The sequence below is a fragment of the Zalophus californianus genome, chromosome 5, assembly GCF_009762305.2.
Source record: "Zalophus californianus isolate mZalCal1 chromosome 5, mZalCal1.pri.v2, whole genome shotgun sequence".
Classification (NCBI taxonomy): domain Eukaryota; kingdom Metazoa; phylum Chordata; class Mammalia; order Carnivora; family Otariidae; genus Zalophus; species Zalophus californianus.
In genome coordinates, this window is record NC_045599.1 from 48,369,633 (window position 1) to 48,385,706 (window position 16,074).

Here is a 16,074-nt window from a genome sequence, read left to right on the forward strand (position 1 = left end):
TAGCTGAAACCTGCAGTACAAAGTTGAAAAGAAGTAGGAAGAGAGGACATTCTTGTCTTATTCTTGATCTTAGCAGAAACTATTCATTTTTTTCCAACGTTAGGTATGATCTTAGCTTTGGGTTTTTTATAGATGTCTTTTATCACGTTGAGAAAGTTGACTGTTTTTATCATGAAAACGTGTTAGATTTTATCAAGTGCTTTTTCTTCATTTATTGAGATGATCCTGTGGCCTTTGCCTTTAAGAGTATGACTTCAATAAACCCACTTGCATTCCTCAGAGAAGTCCCTCTTGGTCATGTTGTAAAATGTTTTTTCTATGTTGGATTTAGGTTGCCAGTTTTATATTGTGGATTTTTGTATTAATATTCATAAGGTATATTGGTCTGTAGTTTTCTGTACTTTTGGATGTCTTTGGTTTTGTTATTGATTGCTTTGGATTCTCAGGTGGGAAATCATTACATGCAACCCTGGGCTTAGACACGAATCCAAATAAGCCACTTCAGGCAAATGGAAATTTCTATCTAGCAGAAAAAGCGATACAGTCTTTAGAGTCCCGCCACCCCCCGACCCCGAGCTTCCTTCCCCTTCCTCAACCCAACGAATAAAACTTGCTTTTTATGTCCTGAACCTTATTTATAGCCTTTGGATCATCTATTTTCATTGTTCTGATGTACCGCTGACAAGTCAAGATTTACTCCAAGAGGGCCCCCCCCCCACTCCCCGAATAAGCACTTTTGATTTACCTCTGGTCATCAACTCATATACGAACCGTTATTCGTCAAGAGTGAAGTCAAGAACACTTTAGGGATTAATCCCAGTTGAAAAAAGGTGGAACCTTAGGCACAAGAAGCAATAGACCCAGCAGGTGGGCTCAGAACTCAGACCTCCAGGAGGGGACAGGGTGAGGTTGCAGAAGGCCCAGGAAACGTCAGTTGCTCTGGTAAGGGGATGGCAGGAGAGCGCAACTTCGCCCCGGTCTCGCCGAGCCTGGCACTGCCGGCGCTGCTCGAGTAGGCACCGGGTCAGGGCGGGGCGTCGCCCACACTCAGCCGGGGCGGAACCCACCGAGGTGAGTGAGCTGGGCGGTGTGCCGCGGGGAGCGCCCGGGCACCGAGACCCAGGCGAGCTGGAGCGCTTTCCGCGGGGTTTGGCTCCTGTCGCTTCCCGTCTCGCAGGACCCGCATCGCGGCGGGTCCTCAGAGCCGGGCTGCGGGGCGCGGGCCGCGCCGGGAGGGGGCGCGGAGCCAGCGGCTCCCGGACGCAGACGCAGGTAAGGGCCGGCGGCTCGCAGCCCGGCCGGGCGCGCCTCCCCGAGAGTGTCTGGCCTCCGCCAGCCCTGACCGGCTGCGGTGGCTCTGCCGGGGCTCGGCTCGCAGAGCTAGGACTGGTGGAGGGCTGGGAAGGGGCTGGGGCTGGGCTGGGGCTGGGGCTGGGGCTGGCCTGGCTGCCTCCCGCCCCGGCCTCAGGTGGTGCGGCCTCAGCGGTTTAACTTACGCACTTGAGGCTCTCAGTGGAGTCCTCGGGGCGTGACCGTAGACCGGGTGGAATTACACCGAGTCTGGAAATGTGAGCCAGGGCCGTGAGATCGGGGACCGGGCTTGGGGGGGGGGGGGGGGCGAAGCAGGGTTCCGGTGGAGGGCAGGGAGCCGGTGGTGGGCGACTGGGTCGGTTGTTGGATGCCCTCCAAGTCGGAGTTGAGGAACTGAGTCCCGTTTCATCTGAGAGCTTCTGGGAAGAGTCGGCACACACCCCCTTCCGTGGCCCGTTGCCTCTGCACAGAGCCACTTTCTTTTGTCTGGTCCATTTTGGTATTGGCCTTTCAGCTGCTTTTGTTGCAGCCTTGGATCCAGAGTGCACAGACTTGGCTAGGCTGAGGTTATAAGGACGCCTTGGGCAGCGGGGTGGAGGTGAGGAGAGGGTTGGGGGGGGGGGCTGTTATTATTACTGCCGTATTTAGCACTAATGTGTATGTATTACAGTGTTCTTTTCCGGATAGTACTCAATACTTTTGTAGCATCTAATAGTTTCAGGTGCACCCAAGACAGCGTTCATTAGTTAACTTCAAAGGAGCGTTGTGTGGACAGGTTCCTTTTAAATTACCCCATTTTATAGACCAGACAGCTGAGGCACCCACGCCGAAACATGATTATATCAAAACTCAGCAGTCAGCCCTTGTGGGAGCTGTGATTAGAACTTGTCTGGCTGAGAGTTATTCTCCGTGCCGTCAGTCACTCAACCTCATACAAAATGTAGGGCTCAGAGTGCCCGTCGGATACTTTTTATGTTTTGGTCATTAATTATTAACAGCTCTCATTAAAAATAGAGTTGAGTCCTTTCAGACTCCTGGAATAGTACCCCTAAAAAGTGAAACTTAAAAGACCGGAATCATTTTGTTGTGGAAATCCAAGTTCAGCTGCCTGTTGCCTGCCTGAAAGACCAACACTCAAGAGAGGAGTTTTGATTGGAAAGGAATATGAGCTTTCTTCAGGAGACCAGCCACCTGGGGGAGAAGGTGGCCTCTTGCCAAAGGCCTCCCCCTAAGTTTCTGCCTGACCCAGAGATTTTTAAAGGGGTTTAATCAGTTAAGGGAGTACAGTGTCTCTGTGATGTTTCCAGACTTGGTGATACCAGCTACAGAGTTATCTTGGTACTTGGAGGTTGTGCAAGAAGATCTGGTTCCTTGGTACCCAGGGGTGGTTGTACAAGAGCACTCTGTTCTTTCTGCAGTGGAGGGCAAGGTTTACGGATGCACAAAGGGAGATCAATAAAGTCATTTGAGTGACCTTAAGATAAAAAAAAATTTTTTTTTGCTAAAAGATTGCTGAGCTAATCAGAATGTTCAAGGTGGCTTCAAGCATCCTTGGTGGCCTCTGTAGCCAGGGAAAGTTCTAGTCTCTTCTTCCCAAGGCCAGTGGTCTGCAGATCTCAAAGAAAGCAAATTAGTTCTATTGCAGATCAAGGGCCTTAAATCAACAAGCAAGGAGTGTGTTCACTTAAAGCAAGTTAACCCTTATGACCAGCTGGAGTGCTGTTATAGTTTCAGTTGCTGAATAGGATCACCAGAGTAGTTGTAAGGGCTAAATTTGTCTTTGGTCTGTCAAGTTTTTAATATCCTATATAAATGTGCCACTGGGAGCCTTAAATATTTATTTAATGAATAAGTAGAATGAAAGAAGTGAGCACATAGGTATTCTAGAATACTGAGCAGCAAGTTTTCTCAACAGAAGAATTTAATATTTCAGAGAACAGCCATTTCAATAATTTCAATGAAATTTAACTTGTAATCATGTGCATTTATGTCATTGTACTTTTTTAACTCTCCAGAAGCAACAAAAGTTCACCAGTTTCCCTAGGGTTTGCTCTTACATGAATTTGCTGATGGATCTTTTACTGCCCATATTTCTTCCTCTCTTTCATTTATATATTTGGTTTTTCAAAGTGAAGATATTTTTTCTTCTAAAATCAAGTATTTGAAAAACCAAACATCCTTTTTTTGGTAAAATAGATTCCAGTAGGATGCTTATATGAGTGTATTTTAAGGTAGACACCAGCCTCTTTAATAAGTAGCTGTCATTACATCAAGCAAGAATTCTTTCAGGCAGCTATGCAATGAATTAATAATCATTTTAATAGATCTTTGTAATATTTCATGACACACCTACCTCATTTAATGCCTTTTTATCAAGCAGTATAAGGCTAAAACATTTTATTTAAATTTTGCTAACTACATAGCACAAATGTTAGGGCATTAATGCCTAGACTTAATTATTGACTTGTGAAATAAACACAGTTCTTTCCTTATTCATCCTTCATTCAGCCACCTGAAAAAAAAAAAGAATGATAATCTGGTCTTTCTCTCATAAGGGATGTGTGGAGAATTAATGAAGTAAATATTGTTAACTACATGGAAAAAAGATGCCCTGTGACTGCAAAGTGTGACTGTAGAGTCATGAAACCCTGCCCCTCTCCCAAACATGCTGTTAATTATTTTTTGAAAGAGAGTGGTCATTCCAAGTAGTGACTTTAGGAAGCTAAGCACTTCCAAAAGTGCTGCTGCTAGTTAAAATTATTTTGAATCTTTTGAAATTTCTAGTCAATTTATAAGTAACAAAAACATGCTTTGAGGATCACTTTTATAAGTCCTGGTTTTTGTTTGTATTTTTTAATAAAAAACTACATAACTGAGTTTGAACCCATATTTTATTTACTAAACTTACCTTGATAACATGATTTCTGCGTGATTGTGAAACTCATTTCTATCTTCAAGATTTTACCATTATTAAGGATGTTTAAAAGATTTTTGAAAGGCTATGAAAGCAATTTCAAAAGGGTGATTTAGAAATAGTTTTAAATAATGGCAACGTTCTTAGAATAACTTTGCATCCTTCCCAGAGTGACTAGTCTGAAGGGGACAATGCCTACCCGAAGGCTAAACTTCTGTGTTCCTGTGTATATTTGTACATAGATATATTTATTTCTATGTGTACGTTTGCATGTTTGTTAAATATTTTGAAACTAATAATTTGTATTGTACCCTAACAATTTATAGCAGTCCACAATAAAATGGGGACATAAAAATACATTAAAATATCTTGTTTTGGGGCACCTGAGTGACTCAGTTGGTTAAGCATCCGACTCTTGGTTTCCGCTCACGTCATGATCTCAGGGGTCTTGAGGTGGAGCCCCATGATGGGACCCATGAGCACAGAGTTTGCAAGATTCTGTTTCTGCCCCTCCCCCTGCACCCTGCACAAGAGTGCTTGCGCCATCTCTCTCTCTCTCTTTCTCTCAAATAAATCTTCAAAAAAAAAAAATCTTTTCACCCTAGTGTATGATAGTGTATAAAAATAGAATCTTATTGATGAAAACTAAGTATTCTTGGTACTGTAAACATTAAGCACTTAATTAACAAGGTGTTTCATTGCTTTCTTAGATTTTGAAAAAATTTAGGGAAATGACTTCATTGTCAAATCTTTTAGAAAAGCTAGCTAAAGAAATTAGATCCATTGTATTTTTTGATCCTGATAAATTTCTCTGTAGCAAGCAGAAGTATTAGAGATAGCTATATTAATAGAACTGACCTCAAATTCTATAATCTCTTTACCTGATTAATTCACTGATGGTTTGATAGCTGGAAAACTTTAGAAACAATCAGTAGGTCATTAGCACACATTTTTAAAGCAGCTTCAAAACATCCTTCATAAAATTGCTGAGATAAGCATGAGAGTTATTCTGAATGAGAATTGCTTGTCCTATTTAGAAGCCTATTAAAAAATCTATCCACAGGGCCAGAATTGAAGTATGGACACCAGTGTAGTCAGCTTTTAATGACTAGTATAGACAGGTGGGCCAATGATACAATGAGTCAACTGAAGACGGTTTATGTAAAGTTTATTTAATAGAGATAGAAATTAAAACTGAGGTATATTTTTCTGGCCATATTCTCTTCCAATGTTTGGTTTTAAGGCAGCAACTATTCTTTCTCAGGCTACTTGTCTTTAGGAGAATATATAAGTTGTGTAATAAATATTTATATAGCTTCACTTGTCTGACTTAAAACCAGCTAAGGCTGTATGGTCCTAAATAAAGCTTTCTCTCTCCTAGTCAGGCATTATACTGTTTGCTCACCAAACAACCATATCCTTTCCCATCTTAGTGTTATGGCTTATATTATTTTCCTTGCTCAAAGTACCCATTTCTCTCCACTCTACTTGACCAATGCTCTCTAAATCCTCTCTGTCCTTTAAGACCAGCTGTAATACCACTGTTTTCCACAAAGCTTTGCCTTACTCCCTAAGTCTTGTTTTTAGTTTACCAAGTAGTTCTATGTGTTGGTTACTTTCTGTGTTTTTTATTATTTCATTTACTTTGTCCTTGAACTTGTTCTCCACCTAGATTTTTTCCTCAAAGGCACAAGGCATACCTTAAATATATATTTTTTTCTGGATCACGTGCATCAACTAGAACACTGGATAATAGGGTGTATCAGCTTACAACATTAGATCTATGAAATAAATTTATTAATCAGATACTCAGGCACAGTGCCTTCATGCTTCATAATCATATCAGTTACTGTTCTAGTAGAAAATAGGCTGCAGTCTCAAATAGGGTAATGGAGAAGAGTTGAACTTGAAAGGTATGCCTGCATTAAAAGAAACCAACAGTGGATGGTGAAGCGTCCCAGGACTAGCAGCAGTGAGAGCCATTATCGTGTATAGGCCTGAATGGATATAAGAAGGGAACCGTGACTAAAACACAAAGAGGGTAGCCATGTGGAAAAGCCTGTCCAACTACAGCTCTGGCCTGTGATCAGGCAGGGAAGGAGCTGCGGAAATAAACAGCGCGGCTTCACTCTCTTACAGTCCTGTGATGTCCTGTTTTTTTTTCTAGTCTAATTGAGTTACTAACATGAAAGAACACTTTATTTATGAATAATCCATTTCATTTGAACCACTATCTTTTTCTTCCCCCTTATGGTGTTAGATGGCATGGTATTATTATACATGCCTTCTCATTTATTTTTTCATACTTTATGTTTTGCTTGTACAGTGCATGGGAGACATAGAACTGTGTGTCATTGGCAGATCTGTTACCTTTACCATTTCAACCATGTGACTTGTCTAAATCAATCAAAGTTGCTCATTTTTCTCTTTGTGCCATTTTGATAGATCAGTGGTTTTCAGCCTTAGTGTATATGGTTCTCAATGCAATGATTCTGATTCAAGCAGGTTTAGGATAAGGCTTGAGCATCTGTTTGTTTGTTTATTGAGCATCTGTTCTTTTAAAAAATATTTAGATATTTCAGATACACAACACATGAGAAGCACTAGCAAAGGTAATCACTTTGACCCAAAGGTTATGGTTGTAGCCCCTTTTCTCCTCATTGTATATATAGCACTCGACATAAGGCTCAAATCAATTCTAATGTTGATTTATATACTCTTGAAAGCAAAATAAGTGTTTTAGATATTTAACATTGAGAAATGCTTATGATACAGAATGCAAAGTATTTGATTTCCATGTTATTAATAAAAAACTTGAAGTTTAGAAAAATAACACATTTCAAATAAACAATACAGTGAACACTCATGTTCTCATTACTTAGTCATATAAAAATTAATATTTTATTATTTTTTCTGATTTTTTAAAAGATAAGATTTAAGCCCTTTTAGATTCCTTCTCAGTGGTTACCATTATGCTAAACTTGGTGTCTTTTATTCCCATTCATGTTTTTAAACTTAGGCTACCTCAGCATCTATCTGTAAAGAAGATAGAACATTGTTGCACATGCCTTAAAAGTTTTTTTTGTGACTGTTACTCTGTTGTGTCATTCTCTAATGAGTATATTTCTGTAGCCTTTTTTCCTTATTTAACATAATTTAGAAATTTTTCTAGATACATGTACCTTTAGTTTGCTTTTATTGCTATACAGTATTAAATTGTATCAATGAACAAAAATTTGTCAAATCTGTTGCAAAGTGTTGCTAACATGGGATGTTCCTATATATTTTGTATGCACCTAAGAACCTAGATGTAAAACTGAAAATCAGTAGATAAACATTCTCTCTTACCAGATTTTGCTAAGTTGCTTTCCAAAATGCTTGTGCCTAGTTGTACTTCCCCATAGAAGTTTATGAGACTCTTGATGTTGCTTCATATCGTTTTTACATGGGATATTGTCAGACATTTCAGTGTTCCCCAATGTAATGGTCATGAAATGGTATCTTATTTTAATTTTAACTTTCCTGATTTGGGTGAAATTGAACACTTTCCATATGACTGCTAGCCATTTGCAGTTCCTCTTCTAGAAATAGTGTTTTCCTAAGTTTTGCAGCTTTTTACCTTACTGATACAAATTATATCTGGATAAGTAGTAAACATGCCAAAAACTTAACACTGGAATATGCATAAGATTATTAATCTTTTAACAAGTTGTACAAAAGTTTCCCAGTTCAAAAGTGGTATCTGAATAGCAGCCTCCAGTGTAGTTTTTTCTCATTTTTCATTAAGTTCCTATGAAGATGTAGAGTAAAATGAAAACACAACGTAAAGCAAAACAAAGCAAAAAAACTCATAAAACACAAAAACTAGGAGGAAATGACCTTAAGGAACAGATTGTCCTCTGTTAAGAAGAATTTCTCTACATTAGCACCTTCATTCCCTATGCCACCCTTGCCTATTGGTACAGACTGCCTGATGAATACGGACTAAGAGCTTCTTTCTGCCCTTTAGTCAATTCCCTCAGGTGGGTAGGTCCTTTACCAACTAGCAAACTGGGAAGACATCCCTCTCAACCTCTCAGATACTACTCTGAAATTCCTGGATGTTCTTTCACTTTCTGTGTTCCACGCAGATTTCAGCAAATGCACAGGTGGGAATGTAGGGGGTTTGTGGTGGATGCCACAGAGCATTTGGAGAGCTGAAATGCAAAGAAGCCTGTTGATAGTATTTGGCCGCAATTGCTGTTGTACGTGTTTTCATGGGTCCTGTCACTTTCTCTCCTAGGGAAATGGATAGGTGATAAAGGGTGGTGCATGATGCCCCCTCTGAAGAACAGAAGAGAGAAAAGGGAACCAATTGGTGGAAGCCTGCTAGAGATAGGGAAACCAGATTGAGCGCTTTGTGTATCAGCAAGCTCTGCCACCATAGATCTGAGTAGGTGGGCAGAAGAGTGACCACGGTAATTTTTTTACTTTGTCTGTTTCATACCAAGTCTAGTCAGGTCTTCCTGTGATTCATTCCTAAAATGAAATCTCTGAAATACTGTGGAACACAGGAAGATTGATTATTAAAAGGAATTGTGATGTAAGTTTAATTTCAAAGGCTTGATAGGTAGTAGTTGAGTGAATACTATGTTTTGTATCCAGAGTATTCAATTTATGCTTCAGGGGTTCTGCAAATAGTGAAATATTTAAGCTCTTCTTTTCTTTTGTCAAGTTGATATTTTGGAATCCCTTTCAAGATTTTTGTATGAGAGGAAAAGTGCCACTGCTGCTTCCTTAAATACTGGTATTCTCAAAAGAAATGTCATAAATTGAATCAGTTTCATTAGGCAATCTTACTGATCATCATTAAGCATTTTGTTGAGAAATTATGGATGTTAGAGGTACTGAATCATGCGTAACTGCTCAGAATGTGGGATAAATTAGTGCATCACAGGTGCAGAAACACTTAAAGAAGGCAAGCTAACCCGTACATTCTTCAGTAGCCTCTGAGGGCCTCAGTGAAGGGGAGGACAGAAAGAACAGCTATGCAGCATGGCTGTTTTAGGATTGTCATAAGCCTCGTCTTCTTAGTTCAGAGCATCACTGAATTTCAGAGTGATCCATGACGAAGGATTGTCTGTGTAGAACAACAGGTTCTGCGTAGACAAGCATTTGCTTGCCAGACAGTGGTAAATGGGAGAATAAATGATAGTCCATTAGGTATGTCGTGATGTAAAGTATGCAAAAATGCAAATGTTAGAAGCAAAAAAGTACCACTATCCAGATGGTAAGCTAGGAGTGTGTGCAGTTTTTGTAGGCTCTGTTGACTTAGTGGACCCTGTTTTATTGCTAGAATGGTTAAAGGAGAATGCTTCTGAAGCCACCCAAAAGCTGATCAAGACTGAAAGTAGATCTTGATACTTGTTGTAACTAGTTACCACTTCCATGCCTTACCTTCTGCCCTTCTTAACTGTAGTTATCTAAGATGCCAGCAGGAGGGGGAGCAGGGGTGGACAGCCAGTGATGTTTTTGCCTTCTCTGTTCCAGTAAATAGCTTAACAGGGAGCACTTTGCACCCCCATCCCAACTTTAAACTGTCTGTGAGGGCTTCAATCCACTTCACTCCTCTTATCCTTATAAATCTTAAGACTCAAGAAATTAAGAACTTTGTCCTCACAAAGTGGTGAGAATAGTTTAGGAAGTTACTTAAGTTCTCTAGGCTTCAGTTTCCTTATCTATAAAATGAAGTTAACAATTCTAACTTCACAGGAATGTCCTGATGATTAAAGGAGCTAATGTCATTTAATAAGTACTGTCCTCAAAAAATACTAGCTAGTATTTAAAATAATATCAACCCTTTGACTTCATGTTGCATATATAGAGATTTTAGTTTAAAAATATAAAGAATGTATCTCTTTCTGGCCCTTTGCTAATAAAAAGAGAAAAAGTCTAGTTTTCTGATGGATTGCTCCATAGAGGTTTGTAAGTAATTTGAATACATCCAGTAACACACAGTCCTCAAACCACATATGATGTCATGCAACTCAGTGTTCTAAGATGGAGCTTCTAAAAAGTCAATCTCTATAACAGCTTTATGAGGCTGAGACCAGCTTCCTTTGGTGGTGTTTGTGAGAGTTCCCTGGTGATGCCAGTAAATCGTGCCTTGATTTTAAGCAGAGTAAGGAAGTGATTTTTTTTTTTTTTTTTTTTGGTCTTGCCTCTGCTTACTTGCTTACTCAGTCAACTGATTGGTGCCCCACACTGTGTCAGCACTATGGTAGATTGAACTGTCAAAGGGCTTGCAACTCAGCAAGGAAGATTGACATGGAACAGCTAATTAAAAGTGTGATGAATGTTCTGAGGGAGAACTAGAAAGGTCTTCAGTGGAAAATAATAGTTTATTATCCCCACCCCTTCAGAAAGGGGTATTTAAGCTGAGACTTGAAAGATATGGAGGTACTCCCTAGAGGCTACAGGTAAGCTTTCCAGGGATCCAGCGATCGGAGTAGGAGAGTGGAGGATCTGGAAAAGGCTGGACCGTGGGACTATAGGGCAGATGGGCCAGAGAATGGGCAGCACCCTTGTCAGCAGAGTACTAGGAAGCCTCTGAAGGAAGCAGGAGAGTAATGATTGGTTTTGCATTTTCAACAGACTCTTCTTTCAGTGTAGAGAATTAAAATGTTTCAGATTTTCATAAAGTAAAATTTTGGTGACTAGAACCATAATTTCTGGCCTAGAATTTTTGAGGCTGCACATTTATTTGCTTATTGTTTATAGAGTGTATGGAATGACATGTCTTCCTTTCTCCACATTTCTCCCTTAGTCTGTTAGAGAAATTCCATTCTACCCCCCCCCCCCTTTTTTAAAGATTAGAGAGAGCACATGCACGAGTTGGGGAGGGGCAAAGGGTGACAGAGAAGGACAAGCAGGCTCCCCGCTGAGCACAGAACCCAGTGCGGGGCTTGATCCCAGGACCCTGGGAACATGACATGAGCCGAAATCAAGAGCCAGACACTAAACTGACTGAGCCACCCAGGCTCCCCTCCATTCTGTCTTTTTGAAAAAACTGACAAGCAAGCTTTTGCCCTCAATCCACCTTAATCCTCTTCCCTCACCTTCCTTTCAGGATTTTCAAGTTTTCAGAACAAGTTCTAAGAATCATGACTATAACTCTGAGTGACATTGCTAAATAACAGGGTTAAGTAGTTTTTCTTGGAGTAGTTAACTGAAGGAAAGGCTACCAGTTATGATAACCTGAAAACCTATGCTACAGATACCTAGAACTTGTCTAGAAATATTTGATCATGTATCATGTAGATTCATAGATGAAATTGTAACAAAGTAAAAGAAAGCAGAGGAACCAAAAAGAACACAGGTGGGGAGGCTAGGAAAGTAGACACAGGACAGAAACTGTCCTTGCTCCTAGGGTGAGGTCGCCTTAACTCACTGACCTAGGGGCTTGTTGTTTATTTTGTTTTTAATACTCCTCCTCATCCAGGACCAGAATCCTTGGGTACACATGAGGGCAGGGAGTTGGTAACAGAAAAGTCCCGGCAAAGCCAGGACTTAGAAAGGGCAACATTCTCAGTATAACAGTAGATAAAAAAAAAAAAAAAAAATTGCTGACACAGAGAGATTAGAATGAAGTCTCTATTGGCCTAATCTCTGAGCAGAACACGAGAAAATTCTCATCTAAAAATTTAATTTATAAAAAATTTCAAGAGTAGGAGACCTAGATTTTGTCTGGTCTCAGGAATTCAGCTGAATAGGGATCAAACCATTCTGAACACCTACGAACTCAACAGGAGATCGAACAGGAGAGTAGCAACAACTCTCTGAACAGAGAAGCGACCACTTACTGGAAGGTAGGATGTGCGGAGAAGTGAATCCGAGGCGATATTCGGGAGGATAGACGGCGGGGGAGGGGCCTCCGCCGGCCGCTTCTGGCAAGTGCTAGAGCCGCGGAGCACAAAATCGGAACTTTTAAAAGTTGGCTCGGCGGAGGGACGTCGCTGCAGTGGCTAAGCGGGGGGTGGAATCCTCCCGGGACAGTGTGGTCTCAGGACCCTTGGGGTCACAGAGAGACCGGGGGTGCCTGAGTGCAGCAGAGCTCCCAGGTGTCGGGGCGGGGAAGCCGGCTGCAGATACGGAGCAGAGTCGCGGGCTCTCAGCTCGGGGTTGCCATAAACTGTGATCTGCGGCCCAGTCGGGGCACGGCTCCCCCAGCAAGGACCCAACAAGCAGCAAATCCGGGGAGACTCCCCTTCCTTCCCGGGGAGGAGCGGTGCGGGAACGCACTGCAGGGATCTGCTGGGTTTGGAGACTCCGAGCGGGGTCGGGTGCCAGAGATAGCAACGCTCGATCACAGGCCGGGTGAGCACGGAGTGCGGCCAGAGACCGGGGACACGGGAGTGACTGCTTTTCTCTGGGGGCGCACTGAGGAGTGGGGCCCCGAGTTCTCGGCTCCTCCGGGCGGAGACTGGGAGGCCGCCATTTTCGCCCTGGTCCTCCAAAGCTGTACCGAGAGCTTGCAGGGAACAAAAGCTCCTGAGAGCAAACTGGAGCAACTTCCTTAGCCCGGACCGACAAGGGCGGGGCAATTCCGCCTCCGGCAAAGACATTTGGAAACCACAGCAACAGGCCCCTCCCCCAGAAGATCAACACAAACAGCCAGCAAGCCAAGACCAAGTTGATCGATCAAGGAGAATAGGAGAACTCCAGCGCTAGGGGAATACTGCACATAGATTCATGGCTTCTTTTTTTTTTTTTTTTTTTTTTTTACCATGATTCATTATTTCATCAAAGTTAATTTTTGTTGACTTTTTTTTATTTTTCTTTTTCCCTTTTTCAACCAACATCTTATAAATCCCTTTTTTTTAAAAAAAAACATTTTTTTTTTTCATTTTTAGAGTCATATTTTATCCCTTCATAGTAGTTATCCTTGTTTTTGGCATATATATATAAGTTGTTCTCTCTTTAAAATTTTGAGGTACAGTTTCTTCTAACAGATCAAAATATACCCTAAACCACTAGTGTATGGCTTTGTTCTAGTCTCCTGCCTGATCACATTCTCTCCCTTTTTCCTTTTTTTTTTTTTTCCTTAAATCTTCTTTCTTTTTTCAAACAACTTATCTTACCAAGTCCTTTTATAAAATCTTTTATAATTTTCATCTTTACAGTCATCTTCCATCCCTTCATTGTATCAACCCTTATTTTGTACATATATGTCTTTCTTCCTTTAAAATTTTAGGAGGCACTTTTTTCTAACAGACCAAAATACGCCCAAAATCTAGTGTGTGGCACTGATCTATGCACTAGCCTGATCATATTTGATCATATTCTGCCTTTTTTGAATTGTTTTGTTTTTGTTTTTATCTTTTTTTTCTTTTTTTTTTCTTTTTCTCTTTCTTTTTTCTTTCTTTCCCTTTCTTTTCCCCTGGTTTCAGGTCTTTTCTGACTTGTATACAGTATATTTGCTGGGGACGTAGTAAACCTGTTAGCCTTTTGTTTTCTCATTCATCTATTCTCCTCTGGACAAAATGACAAGACGAAAGAAATCACCTCAGCAAAAAGAACAAGAGGTAGTACCGTCAGCCAGGGACCTACTCAATACGGACATTAGTACGATGTCGGACCTACAGTTCAGAATCATGACTTTAAAGATACTAGCTGGGCTTGAAAAAAGCGTGGAAGTTATTAGAGAAACCCTTTCTGGAGAAATAAAAGAACTAAAATCTAACCAAATCGAAATCAAAAAGGCTATTGATGAGGTGCAATCAAAAATGGGGGCACTAAATGCTAGGATAAATGAGGCAGAAGAGAGAATCAGCGATATAGAAGACCAAATGATAGAAAATAAAGAGGCTGAGAAAAAGAGAGAGAAACAACTACAGGATCACGAGGGCAGAATTCGAGAGATAAGTGATACGATAAGACGAAACAATATTAGAATAATTGGGATCCCAGAAGAAGAAGAGAGAGAGAGAGGGGCAGAAGGTATATTGGAGCAAATTATAGCAGAGAACTTCCCTAATGTGAGGAAGGAAACAGGCATTAAAATCCAGGAGGCACAGAGAACCCCTCTTAAAATCAATAAAAATAGGTCAACACCCCGACACCTAATAGTAAAACTTACGAGTCTCAGAGACAAAGAGAAAATCCTGAAAGCAGCTCGGGAGAAGAGATATGTAACCTACAATGGTAGAAACATTAGATTGGCAACAGACCTATCCACAGAGACCTGGCAGGCCAGAAAGGACTGGCAAGATATCTTCAGAGCACTAAACGAGAAAAATATGCAGCCAAGAATACTATATCCAGCTAGGCTATCATTGAAAATAGAAGGAGAGATCAAAAGCTTCCAGAACAAACAAAAACTAAAGGAATTTGCAAACACGAAACCAGCCCTCCAAGAAATATTGAGAGGGGTCCTCTAAGCAAAGAGAGAACCTAAAAGCAGCAAAGAGCAGAAACGAACACAGACAACAGACAGTTAACAGTCACCTTACAGGCAATACAATGGCACTAAATTCATACCTTTCAATAGTTACCCTGAATGTAAATGGGCTAAATGCCCCAATCAAAAGACACAGGCTATCAGATTGGATTAAAAAACAAGACCCATCAATATGCTGTCTGCAAGAGACTCATTTTACACCCAAAGACACCCCCACATTGAAAGTGAGGGGGTGGAAAACCATTTACCATGCTAATGGACACCAAAAGAAAGCTGGGGTGCCAATCCTTATATCAGACAAACTAGATTTTAAAACAAAGACTGTAATAAGAGATGAGGAAGGACACTATATCCTACTTAAAGGGTCTATCCAACAAGAAGATCTAACAATTGTAAATATCTATGCCCCGAACATGGGAGCAGCCAATTATATAAGGCAATTAATAACAAAAGCAAAGAAACACATTGACAACAATACAATAATAGTGGGGGATTTTAACACCCCCCTGACTGAAATGGACAGATCATCTAAGCAAAAGATCAACAAGGAAATAAAGACGTTAAATGACACACTGGACCAAATGGACTTCACAGACATATTCAGAACATTCCATCCCAAAGCAACGGAATACACATTCTTCTCTAGTGCCCATGGAACATTCTCCAGAATTGATCACATCCTAGGTCACAAATCAGGTCTCAATCGGTACCAAAAGATTGGGATCATTCCCTGCATATTTTCAGACCACAATGCTTTGAAACTAGAACTCAACCACAAGAGGAAAGTCGGAAAGAACTCAAATACATGGAGGCTAAAGAGCATCCTACTAAAGAATGAATGGGTCAACCAAGAAATTAAAGAAGAATTAAAAAAATTCATGGAAACCAATGAAAATGAAAACACAACTGTTCAAAATCTTTGGGATACAGCAAAGGCAGTCCTGAGAGGAAAGTATATAGCAATACAAGCCTTTCTCAAGAAACAAGAAAGGTCTCAAATACACAACCTAACCCTACATCTAAAGGAGCTGGAGAAAGAACAGCAAAGAAAGCCTAAACCCAGTAGGAGAAGAGAAATCATAAAGATCAGAGCAGAAATCAATGAACTAGAAACCAAAAGAACAGTAGAACAGATCAACGAAACTAGGAGCTGGTTCTTTGAAAGAATTAACAAGATTGATAAACCCCTGGCCAGACTGATCAAAAAGAAAAGAGAAATGACCCAAATCAACAAAATCATGAATGAAAGAGGAGAGATCACAAGCAACACCAAAGAAATACAAACAATTATAAGAACATATTATGAGCAACTCTATGCCAGCAAATTAGATAACCTGGAAGAAATGGGTGCATTCCTAGAGATGTATCAACTACCAAAATTGAACCAGGAAGAAATAGAAAACCTGAACAG

General features: G+C 40.7%; 1 protein-coding gene across 3 annotated transcripts in view; it reads left to right on the forward strand.

Annotated features, from left to right (window-relative positions):
- The first annotated feature begins 809 nt into the window (after positions 1-809).
- Positions 810-16,074, forward strand: part of RNF180 (ring finger protein 180) — a 192,937-nt gene continuing 177,672 nt past the window's right edge. The window contains exons 1-2 of one of the 3 annotated variants that reach the window (XM_027605363.2): positions 1,102-1,272; positions 8,508-8,682. The gene's annotated coding sequence lies outside the window, so the exon portion shown is untranslated. Of the gene's footprint in view, positions 1,072-1,101; positions 1,273-8,507; positions 8,683-16,074 lie in introns of those variants that run through there. The other 2 variants (XM_027605364.2, XM_027605362.2) reach the window with 2 other exon arrangements.